An 11,683-nucleotide genomic window follows, 5' to 3' on the forward strand; every position below is an offset into this window, starting at 1 on the left:
GACCACAACAGGAGTCAAACATTCCCACGAAACTGCAGTTCTGTCAGGTTCAACTAAGCCAAAATCTAACTAAAATAACTAAAGAAAATAACGGCTTGTTCCTGGTTGGAGGCTTGGGCACGCTACAGAGGAAAAAAACCAAAAAGCCGGTACAAGAACACGATCCTTGAAGCCCTGAAAACACTGATTTGGGTAAGCACAAGTGCTTTTTCATGTCTTGGAAATTAAGCAACTCACACAACAAGCTGTCAGGACAGCTTCCTTCATGTACATACATTCAAGAGGGAGAGAGCCCTTCACTGGTGTCTCAGAACCAGATGCCAACTTTGGTATCATCCCCTCACTTTACCGAATAGTTTCTAATTTCTAATAGAAGACTTTCTAACCTCGTTTTTAAAGCTGCTCTTGATAACTATCTGTAATCCTTCCTTTGCATCTGAGCAGGAATATCTTCAAAACGAACGTGAATCTTTTCATCAACTTAAAAATTAACTTCATAGACTCAGCCTCTCTCTCCTGTGCAAAGAACACACGGAGATAGTTTTCTTATTTCTCCTCCTCAAAAAAAAAGGGGCTACAAACTCTACAACTTCAAGGAGTAAAAAGTAAGATGATAAATGCTATTGGAATTATTTAAGTCAGCTATTCTGCAAGTTAAGGAGTCCTTTAAAATTAACAACCTCTTACTGAAACAAGCATGAGAAGATACATGCTTTTAATAAAAAATGGTCGGTTCCATCTGTTCGGCCAAAATGTTGTTTATTTTAAAGTCCAGAGGAAAAAGTCCATTCTGCATACTGATATAAAACTGCCTTCACTAACTGTGTCCTGGGAGTATTTATACTGAGGCCCTTTGTGCTCCACATCTAACAGACACAGGCAGCCCCATGGCCTTGCCCTAGGGCCCTGTTTGGGCTGGAAGGGAATGCCACCCTGCCGTTCTTCATGAAACATGCGGGTTTCTGTTAGGAGTTATTTGGCGTTTTCTTGTCGAGGTTCAGCCCAGGGTGGAACCTGAAGTCACTGCTTCAATATCTGACTCATGCAATTCAGCAAATATGAAGGAAAAGCAGCAAGATTTTCATGGTTAGTAAAGAAGTAACTGAAATCCAAAGACAACATCTGCAGTGCACCCGGGTCCCAGTTCCATACCCAGTGGAACATGGACCATGGTGTACAGCCAAGTCAGTCCCTTTCCTGATCCCTGAAGGATCAGCTCATCAACACACAGCCTTCTCTCACAATCGTCAACAGCTCATCCAACCCAAACCCAGCGTTCACAGAATCGTTCAAGCTGGAAACAGCCTTTGAAATCATTTAGTCCAACTGCTCCCCCAGCACTGCCAAGCCCACCACTAACCCATGTGTCCCCAAGTGCCACATCCACACAGCTTTTAAATCCCTGCAGGGATAGTGACTCCACCACTGCCCTGGGCAGCCTGTGCCAGTGCCTGACCACCCATTCCATGAAGGAATTTTTTCAGCCTAAACCTCCCCAGTACAACTTGAGGTTGTTTCTTCCTGTCACTCGTTACCTGGGAGAAGTGACTGAACCCCATCTGGCTGAACTCTCCTTTCAGGGAGTTTTAGTGAGCAACAAGGTCCCCCCTGAACCTCCTTTTCTGAACACCCAGCTCCCTCAAGCCACTCATCATCAGATCTGTGCTCCAGCCCCTTCCCCAGCTCCATTTACAGCAGAAACATCAAAATCCCAGGGTGAGAAACAAGACTCAAATGGCTGGTTTGAACCATGCACTGTTTTTTTTCTAAGCACCTGTGTTTTCTGAGCCCATTCCTTCAGGATATGTTTCTTGCCTACATTTTTTTAAAAAGTCTCAGAGACACTACGTTTATTATCAACATCCTTTCTGCTTCCACAGTTAGAAATAAGCAAATAAATGGAAAGCCTCTTCTCAGCAACATTTTGCATCCTCAGCTTCTGAGCAGATCCAGAACATAAAGGGCTGAGTTTGTAGATAATTACTCAAACTGAAAAAATCCAAACCCTGTTTGTGGAAAACTGTCTCAGAAGAGCAAATTCTGCACTAGAATTCCAAAACTCAAACATGTGCAGCAAAATGAGCCAGTTCCTCAAAGAGCAGCTTGTGCTCTGTCACTGCTCCAAGGCAGAGACTGAGGTGCTGGTGCAGGATCCCACTCCGTGGCTCAAGTGAAAGACACCTGCAAGATACTCCCCTCATCAGTCCTCATGCACTGCAATGAGATATGAAATCCAGTTTACATTATCCAAAGGGCAATGAGGCAGGCAACGCTCCCTCAAAAGACTGCAGAGATCACGCTGGACCAGTGCTCTCCATGCAGGAGATGTGCCCAGCAGAACTAAGCAGGAGTCAAGGAGCTAAAGGGTCCCCCAGCTCTGCTCTCCATATTTGTGGACTTTGAAGATGGACAAAACAGTTATTTCTCCCAGACAGGGAAACCACAGCAGGCCAGATGAACACCTGGATCAAAGCCACAAAGGGAAAAGCATAGTCAAGATAAGAAGGACAACAGGAAAGCCTTCAGCCAAATGATGGCTGTAATGGGGACTGTCAGGTGCATGTCGTGGCTCTGCCATGCTGTTCGTGGCATGGCCACTAATGAATATCCCAACCAGTCTAAAGCCTTGGAGCGATCCTGCAGCTTTGATAGGATCCAGAGCAAACTAGAACCAAAACCAGCTCCACCTGCTTTGGGTGCAGCATGTACACAGCAGCTCCTGAATAGATTGGCTTCCCTGGGACATCTCCACCAAGAAAAACCCAACACATGAGGCTGCCGGCGGCTGAGTCTGGTCCTCTCACTGAGCCACCCATTTCCCTGATTACTGTAACCAAGACCTGGCACCTCACCCATGGCATCACCAGAGATAACCAAGCTGTGTAGCCAACATAACCCATCCATCTGTACACAAGGAATTTTTTAGCAAGTAACCCACTCACTGATGACAGATCAGAGCTCTGACCCTTGCTCACATGAGCTGACATTTGAGCCCAGGTGCAAGGCTTCCCAGCCTGCTTTCCAAAGCCCTTTTAGCCACTTTGGGCACACAGACACAGAGTTTTCTAATCATATGATCCTGCAAATGTCACAAGTGAACTTCCAGTTGCTAAAGGGCATTTCCAAACATCAGTGCTCTCCTTTTTACCACTAAAACTGGATTTTCCAAATCCTGGGCCCTACAACCATCTGAACATCTTTCTCCATCTTGACAGAGACTGTACAGAGAACTGCTCTCTGTACATCTGCTCCAACACACCCCACCTCATACAGCTAATGCACAGCTTCCCATGGCCCAGGTTCAATCCCAGGTGTGCAGCACATCCTCCAGTAGCAGCTCTGCCTACTGAGGCACTGGCCTTATCAGTGTACCTGTAGCCTCCATGCTCTGGGTTACTGGCAGAGTACCTCCTCTTCTACATCTAGCCTCTAGACCCTCACACCCAAGTGATCACACACCTCAGACACTGCCACCAGAGATGCACATAGATGCAATGCAATTAGTGGCCTGAAGTGCTCCCGGCTACTGTTAAAAGGTTGTGTGTACAGCAATTGAAGAGACAGGGTCCCCATGGTTTGCATCATGAAGCTAATTTTATTAAACATACTGCTGGTTTGTATACCTTTCAAGCATAACAACAATATCTATGTCTCTTAGTAACATTGCTTAGCGATGGGCTAGTACAGACTTGTACAGGCCTGTACTGTCTTGCACAAAAACATACATACATTCACCTTGCTCTCTTCCTTCTTCAGGATCTTGCCTCAACCTGCCAGGGCCTGTAGCCCTCTAGCACATCTACTTCTGCAATGAGTTCAGCAGTACTTTGAGTCCTGCTTCCAAGCTGTATTCCCATAGTTGTGTAAGTGGATTAATCTAAACAAAACAAAACACCAAAAAAAAAAAAAAAAAAAAAAAAAAAAAAAAAAAAAAAACACCAAAACCCCCCCCCCCAAAAAACCAACAAAAAATACCCCAAGAACTAGTCCCAAACTATGCAGGGCTTTGTTTTCAGTTTTGTTTGTTTAAGCATACTTTCTGCTGAGGGTTGAAAATCACAGTATTATTCTGTTCTTTATTAAAAACGCATTATTTTATACTGACTCCCCAAAGTTACCCTGCAGGTCTGCCAGTTAACACCTTAAAATTACCCAAAAAGCCAGCACAAGATCTGCCCACAACCCATCAGCAACTCTTCCCATCGCTCAGGGCCTGGGAAGAAATCTCATCAGTCCCATGCTCAGAAGTCACCTGAACACAGCAGCCCTTAAGTAAGGGTGCAAGAAGCCCTTGAGAAAAGGGTGAAAAGTGACACAGCATTTTATGGCATATGCCTCAATATTCAAAATAAGATCTGATGCCATGCAACAGCTTCTAAAACATTTTAAAATTTGGTAAAAAACACATGGGAAAACATTTCACTCTCCAGGAGCTTCTCTGTTTCCCGCCCCGCCTGCAACATTTGGTTGGCAGTTGCAACTAAAGGAGATACTGTAAAAATTTCAGCCATAACTAGCTCTTCAGAGGATGACAGCAGAGCAATGTTGTGGATCAGAGCCAGGGGACAGCCCTGACCCTGGGCTCGAAACAAACCCCGAAAAGCAAGGGAAAAAAATAATCAAGGCACAACATCCTGGGAGCTTGTGAACCTTCTGAAAAAGCTTCACACCAGGAAATTCCTCCTACACCTTTAACAGCAAAAGCTTTGGGCTGACTCCAGAGGCTCACCTGCCTCATCCCTGGGGCTATGTTTAAAAACACGTGCTCCAAGTTTAACCCTGTAACACCCAGGAGGAGTTCAGAAGCTTAGAGGACACAGCCTTTCTGGACTCCTGTGTTTGTTGCATTTTTACATGACCACAGCCGGACTTGGCTGGGCTGCCTCTCCAATATTCCAAAAACACAGCTCAGCAGCAGTCAATGGTAACTCAAGGCTTCACTCACTGGCAGCTGCTGTGGACAAACAATCATGACTTCGCTATCCCAAGAAACAATTTAGACATATTCTAGAAGCTCTCTGAAGTCTGGATTATTTAGATTATGGCAAATGGGTTTGCAGACACAGATGAAGAGATAGTCTTCCACTTCCTTTTTTTCCAAGGAGATACATTGCCAGGATCTGACTTCTATTCCCCACTGGTAGAAAAATACTGCAGCAAACCTTGGTGATCAATAATTGCTGTTTTCCGAAGCCAGCATCCAGTCACATCCCTCCGCTTCAAAACTTCAGCATATTGGACCAACACCTGCTGTGGTTTCACTTCATCTCCATGTCTTGAAGCAATGGAAAACTATTGGCTGCCAAAGATAAAGCTCCTGTGGCACAGCTCCAGTGGGGCTTGGCGGGGCTCCCAGCAGGTGAGAACCCCAACTTTTAAACAAGGCCAAAGGCATGGGGCTCATGTGGACACAGCAGAACTGCAACACAGCAGGGCTCCCTGGATTTCAGGATACCTGTCATGTTGTTCATGTTGAAACCCCTTGTTTCAAACGAGTTTTCTTCATTGCCTAATCAAGTTACTCAATATTCAAAAAGAAGCAAAAGGTTCAAGCTTTGATGTTTAGAAAAAAAACAATATAAAAAGAAGAAGCCTAAAGGATCATTTTTTTTCTTGCTGTGCTTGGGAACAATTAGGCTGTATGTTACAGCTGGAATGCCAAAATGAACAAAGTTATCTCAGATCTTTTGAGACTTGCTATCTGCCACAAGGCCATATGAAAGGAAAGTTTACTGCACTTTAATTACCAACATCTGGAAAAATGAATTGCAACATTAGAAGAAAATTCTTTGCAGAGAATATCTCCAATAAAAAAATTCAGTCATTTTAGTAACAAGTTTCATAAGGGAACAACTGAAAACCAGCTGGGGCATGAGGAACACCTGTGACTCCTCTGAGGGTTCAAAAGACATCAGCTTTTAGAGGTGAACAGCAGCACAACTAACTACATAACACAACTACACAGTCTCTGCACCAGCCTCCCTCTGCATTTTATCACACTTTCCACAGAAAGAAAGATGCATTAGAAAGACTTGAAACTGAAACCATGAACCAGGGTGAAAAATAAACGTATTATCATGCCTACAAAACAATTCTTGCAGAGTGCTACCCTCCACTGGGGACAAAAGCCAGCCTACCAGATGCAAGTACAGCCCTGCCCTGCTGAAGGGACCAGAACCATGTGGCCTCTCACACCTCTCTGCGCTCACGTGCTTTACAAACACCAGCAGCAGACACTTCTGCTTCCCAGCTATATTGCTTCATTGAGCTCCTCTTTAGACAGAGGCAGCCTCTGCAGCAAGGTCAAAGCTCAAGTGCTCCCCAGTCCTGCACAGTCACTCGCCAGGCAGTTGCAGTTTGTTCAGAACAAATGGATTTTCCAGCTGTGTGTAATACCTCAGGAAACTGAATTTTAGTGTAGCAGTAACACATCCACCAGATCAAAACTGCAGTACACACACCACAGAACTGGTCAGTCCCTCGAAGGGCACGACTCAGGAAGATGCAACACATTATTTCAGGATTGGGAAGCCCAAGTCAAAAAGAACATGCATTCTCCCCAGTGTTTTCCTTCTTGGTTTATAAAGCACCATTTACACTGCTATACAAATAACAACGCTCTGCTTGGAGATTAACTGGAGCTGGAACAAACCACCAGCACAGCACACAGCAGCCCTGCTTGCCCCAGCTGCTCAGAGCAGTGCAGCCAGTGCGCAACCGCTGCACGGAAACTAGGCAGCACACTCAGCTCCCAGGAGACATTTGATCTGGAATTGAACTTGACAGTTTATATTTTTCAACCTAGCTGTACCACAAATCTCTTCAGAACATTCAGCTTTCAAAGGGCTTTCCAGCAAAGGCACCACCAAAGGCAGCCTGTGACTCACCACCCCACTCTGGAGAGCTCCAGAGCAGACACCAACTGAAAGCATCCCCATGGTCAGCCAGAGAGAAGGATCCCAGTCAACTGCACCAGTGTCTCCCTTCTACCCACTCCCTACTGCTACAGATTCCCTTCTCAATCCTCAAGTGAAACTTCACAGTTGGTATCTGTGCTGCAAAACTCTCTCAGTTCAGTTTGCAATGTTTTGCTTAGGCTGCATTTCTAGTTCTTCTGGACACAGGCCTTGTCTGATTTGTCTGCAGGGAAGTACAAGAAAAACTGGGAGGAAATAAATTGAAAACAGTCCAGAACTGAAGTTTACCTTTCCCCTCCCACCACTCTCAAATCTAACCCCAAAAAGCTTTCAGCTAAAAGAGGACTAAAGCACTCAAAGCCTTCAAGATATGCCTATTCAAGCCAAGAGCTTGAATAATTCTCTTTTTCACAGGAAAGTGCTTTAGAAGGTAAGTTTGATTTGTTTGTACTTTTATTTCCTGAGCCAGTGCTGCTCCTTGTCCCTGGTTCCCTCTTTTTAGGAACTGGAGGAAAGTGTTTGCTTCAGCTTTGATCAGTAATTTTGTGACAACTGAGTAAAATTGCAACAGCAGTTACAGCACTTCTCGAGGTTAATCACATACAATCATCTCAGGTTCTATCAGGAATTGAGAAGTTTAGTTAGATTTGCTACATAAAATCTGGAATAAAACTTACAGATTCCTATTTATTTGAAATGGGGGCAAATGACAGATTCCAAACTGTAACACTGTTTGCTCTAGAGAGGCCTGGGGCAGGAAAGGTATTTACATACAAGGCTGACGGGTAGGGAGAGCTGCAGGTCAGTACAGCTCCTGTTGTGCTGCTCCCCTAACTGGAGGATGCACAGGGCTCAGAGTCCCTGCCTCAGGACACATCAGCAGTCCCTGCTTTCAGGATTTTGTCATTCTGCACTTTACCTTCAGTGCTTAGGGCTCTCACAGCTGTCACTGCACAGTGGGAGAGGCATATTCCAGCCCCAGGAAAGGTGCACAAGACCCTAAGACACTCAGTAGTGACTTCCCTGCTTTCACCCAGCAAGACAGGCAGCCAAGAGCTCTCCCAAACCAGCTGCAGTGGGAAACCCCCTCTCCCAGCTGAGCTGCACTGTTGCTGCAATGAGCTACAGCTGACTCGGTCTACTTACAGCAAAGATGGCACAAAGACACAGGTTCCAGGGAACACCTGCTACAGTTGGAGCTGGACAGAGAAGAAGACCAGGACTGGAGAGGTGGAGATCCTGCTGTTTATGTGCATGACATGAACTGTGCTGATAAGCCACAAATTTGATAAGCCACATTTGATAAACCTCAGCACAGATTAATGCGTCATTTTACCACCAGAGAAAGCTAATGTACACAGACTTCATGGAGATCACTTGCCTACCCTGGTTTGGTGCTGTGCTCATTTCCTTCACAGAAAAGAGTCCCAGGGCTTAGTTTTCCTCATGGCTTGTGTGCCCAGGTGTCACTCACTGAGACCTGCCCAGAGTGCTTCCAAGGGGACAAGAGTCAGTAACCAAGACCATTTATTGTGGGAAAGGCTGAAGCTAAGAGCAGGCAGAAGCATAAGTTAACCAGAGTAAATTATAGACTGGAAGGGAGAAGAGACACACCAGCTTGAACTTCAGTCTGGAGGGGAAAAAAAAACAGTTTGGAAACAGAAACTCTGAAATCTCCAACTATCCAAAGCTGAGTCAAAGTCAAGTGGAAAAAAACTCATCTTGTAGTTTATAGTTCACAATGCTGGATTCCTCCCTTCATTTTCTAAGAAAAGCTTCTGTGTTCTTAGTGTGAAAAACCAAGATATTTTAAACAATAGTGAAAAAAGTTCCCAAATGCCCATTTTGCTCTGTGCCTCTACCTGCAGAACTACTACAAAGTCATATCCTGAGGACTTGTAACAGTCCCTCAGACTCACAGAGTCCATACCCAGCCTCAGCTTGCTGTGGATGCATTTTGACTTTACTTTGGTCATGCTGTTTCAAGAAAACGGTGTTTACTTCCTCCCAGGGAAAAATCCTGTCCTACACTTGTTTGATGCGGGCCAGCATCAATCATCTAAAAGAGGAAAGGCCCTCTCCCAGCATCCATGAAGGCAAGAACTCTGTCAGAAGCTGCTCACAGTCAGTACACTGTAGTTCTGCTCATTTGCATGGTCCCGTTGGCGTCCAGCACAGGGTGACCTCACCCTGCAGCCCCTGTGCAATCCACAGCAAAAAAGAGCAAACACATCCAAAGCAAGGAGCATTAGTTCCAATGACATTTTCTGTTTCCACTTGGGCAGTGGTGCTGATCAGCTAACCACACACAGACACCCCCAGCTTTATAGCTGGTATAGAGATCCATGAACTACACATTAGGCTCTCACTTGACTGTTCCCTGTGCCACCTGGCCTGCTCTTGGCAAAGTTTAGACTGCTTCTTACTGACGCAGGCTGCCTGCAACGCTCCCCAGCGCATGCTTGGGGGTAGTTAGACATTCTGTCCTCAACTGGAATTATTAAATTCACTGTCATGATACATGTGACAAAGGGATTTTAGAGTCCCAGCTCCCTTCCATTCGAGCCTCTGTTTCTGAAGGGTGACACACCATCAGAGCTTCAAACATACCTGAAAAACCAGGGCACTTCTGGCCTTCAAACCCTCCCCTGCATAATCCTTTGGAGATGCACAAAAGGATTCAAACACTTTAGCCTTGCATAGCCAAGACTAATGTCCAGCTGTTCAAAGGATTATACTGCACACATGTGAGTGGCAGCCAAGCAGGGTTTTATGTCCCCATGAGCAGACTGACAAAGGAGACCAAGGCAGCTGGCTGACCACAGTGACATCACAGGCATTCTCAACAAGAACCTGGAAAAAAAGTCAAGAACGTGCTAGAAATGGCATCAGAAAGGAAGACACAGAGATAAATGCTTGTTGGAAGGAGAGTGGAGCAAGACAATGAGAATGCCAAGGAAAATTAAGGGCTGGTAATAGAGAGGTTTAAGAGAAGGACAGAAACAATCCCTTAGGGATAAGCAAATAAAGGGCACAAGGTGGGGTGGGAATCACATCCCAACTGACAGATCTTCAACACACACAGCAGGGCAGGGACAGAACACTGAATACAAACAAGCAGGACAAAAAGCCAGAGCTGCTTTGGACAACCCTGACACTTCCAGTTCACCATCATCATCCCCAACATGAGCAACACCTCACCTGCCTGCCTGCAAAATTTGAGCTCTGCACAACTCCTTCCAAGAGGACAACAGCCTGAACTCTCCTTGGTCCAGCAGCACCATGCAGTGCAGATGTTTCACCCCATGCCTTTGTGGCACCATTTCTGAGGGCACTACATGCACTACTGCACACTCCAGAAGCCTCCAAGGCCACTGCACAGCGTTTTGGTTTGTAATCTTGGTCTCATCACCAGCTCTACAATATTTAACAAGAGCAAGTGTTTGAGGCTGCAACAAAAACACTTCCCAGGTCACAATCACCTTCCTGTACATGAGCCACAGGTTTGTCCCTTGGATAAATCCCACAAACCAGGAGTTCTGGCCTGTCACAGACAGTTGTCTCGAGAAACCTGAGTTTAAATGAGACAGAAAGTTAAAGATTGCCAGTTTAGGAAAAGTCCATCACAAACTCTAAGCTTACACCACGGAGGAAAGCAGCAGCTGCTACAACACAGGACCGCAGCAACCTCTTCAGCTGTGCTGTGACACCGAGATCATTCTCTTGGGAAATCTCTGCACATAAGGCAGCGTGTCCGTGTGCTCAGGAGGCAAAACAGGCACCAGAACGCTCCCAAACACGTGAAAAAACAGGCACGAGAGCCCACTGGGAAATGAAACTTTTCCTAATAACCCAGGGAAGAAGAATCTAATGAACAAACGCCGTTTCTCAAACCTCCGGCACTTCTGCCCCTGGTGATGTTTGTACGCGACACCCCCGGCGCTCCCGGGGGACGGTGCCAGCCCAGCCCAGGCCCGCCCAGCCCGGCCCAGCCAGGAAGGGCCGCGGTTCAGGCGCGGGGGCTCCGCACAGAGAACACAGCGCAGCCCGTACCGGCGACAGCGTCTCGCACAGGGCCCGTGCGGGCAGCGGGGCCGACGGCAGCAGCTCCGCGGGAGAGGCCCCGAGACCTGCAGCGTGGCTCCGGCTCCCGAGCACGAGCGGCGCCGCACACGGGGGACACCGGGAGGGCTGTCAGGGCGCCCGGGTCCCCGGCCCGGCCTGGCCGGGACGCCGCTCCCGCCGCCGCAGCCCCGCGCCGGAGCGCTGCCCGGGGCAGTGGGCGTGGAGAGGGGCGTGGGGCCGGCCCGGCCGCCCCCCTCCCCCCCCCCCGCCCCGCCCGGTACCTGCGCTCCCGGCGCCCGCGGCCCCTCAGCGCGGCGCGCGCCGCCCCAGCGCCGGCTGCGGCGGCCGCCGGGTCCCGCCCCTCAGCGCCCGCCCTCCAATCCCCGCCCGTGTCGCGCTGACGTAGCTCCCGAGCACCCAATGGACTGCGGGTAACCCGCCGTCGTCGCGACGCGACCCAGCTGGCAACAGCCGGCGGCCAATAGCGGCTCTGCGACCAAGCCCCGCCCCATCCCCGCCCCCTCGGGCCCCGCCCCCGCGCCGTGCCCGGCGCTGCCCCCGCCCCCAGCCCCGGGATAGCGCCCAACGCGGCGCCCCACGGCGGGCCAGGAGCCCCGAGGGCAGCGGGTGTCCCGTCCGCCGCTCCCCGGGGCCGCTGGCAGGGTTACGCATGCGCGCCCCACCCCGCGCTCTGGCTCGGG

The 11,683-nt window shown here is 48.2% G+C and overlaps 1 protein-coding gene across 2 annotated transcripts in view; it reads right to left on the reverse strand.

Annotated features, from left to right (window-relative positions):
* The window catches only part of MARCHF2 (membrane associated ring-CH-type finger 2), a 35,569-nt gene extending 24,232 nt beyond the window's left edge, over positions 1–11,337 (reverse strand). Inside the window, exon 1 of one of the 2 annotated variants that reach the window (XM_066205896.1) lies at positions 11,264–11,337. The gene's annotated coding sequence lies outside the window, so the exon portion shown is untranslated. Of the gene's footprint in view, positions 1–8,063; positions 8,142–11,263 lie in introns of those variants that run through there. The other variant, XM_066205897.1, reaches the window with a different exon arrangement.
* Between the last annotated feature and the right edge of the window lie 346 nt (positions 11,338–11,683).

Source organism: Chamaea fasciata, unplaced genomic scaffold (genome assembly GCF_029207755.1).
Source record: "Chamaea fasciata isolate MVZ Bird 193981 ecotype frontalis unplaced genomic scaffold, bChaFas1.0.hap1 SCAF_28, whole genome shotgun sequence".
Taxonomy (NCBI): Eukaryota; Metazoa; Chordata; class Aves; order Passeriformes; family Sylviidae; genus Chamaea; species Chamaea fasciata.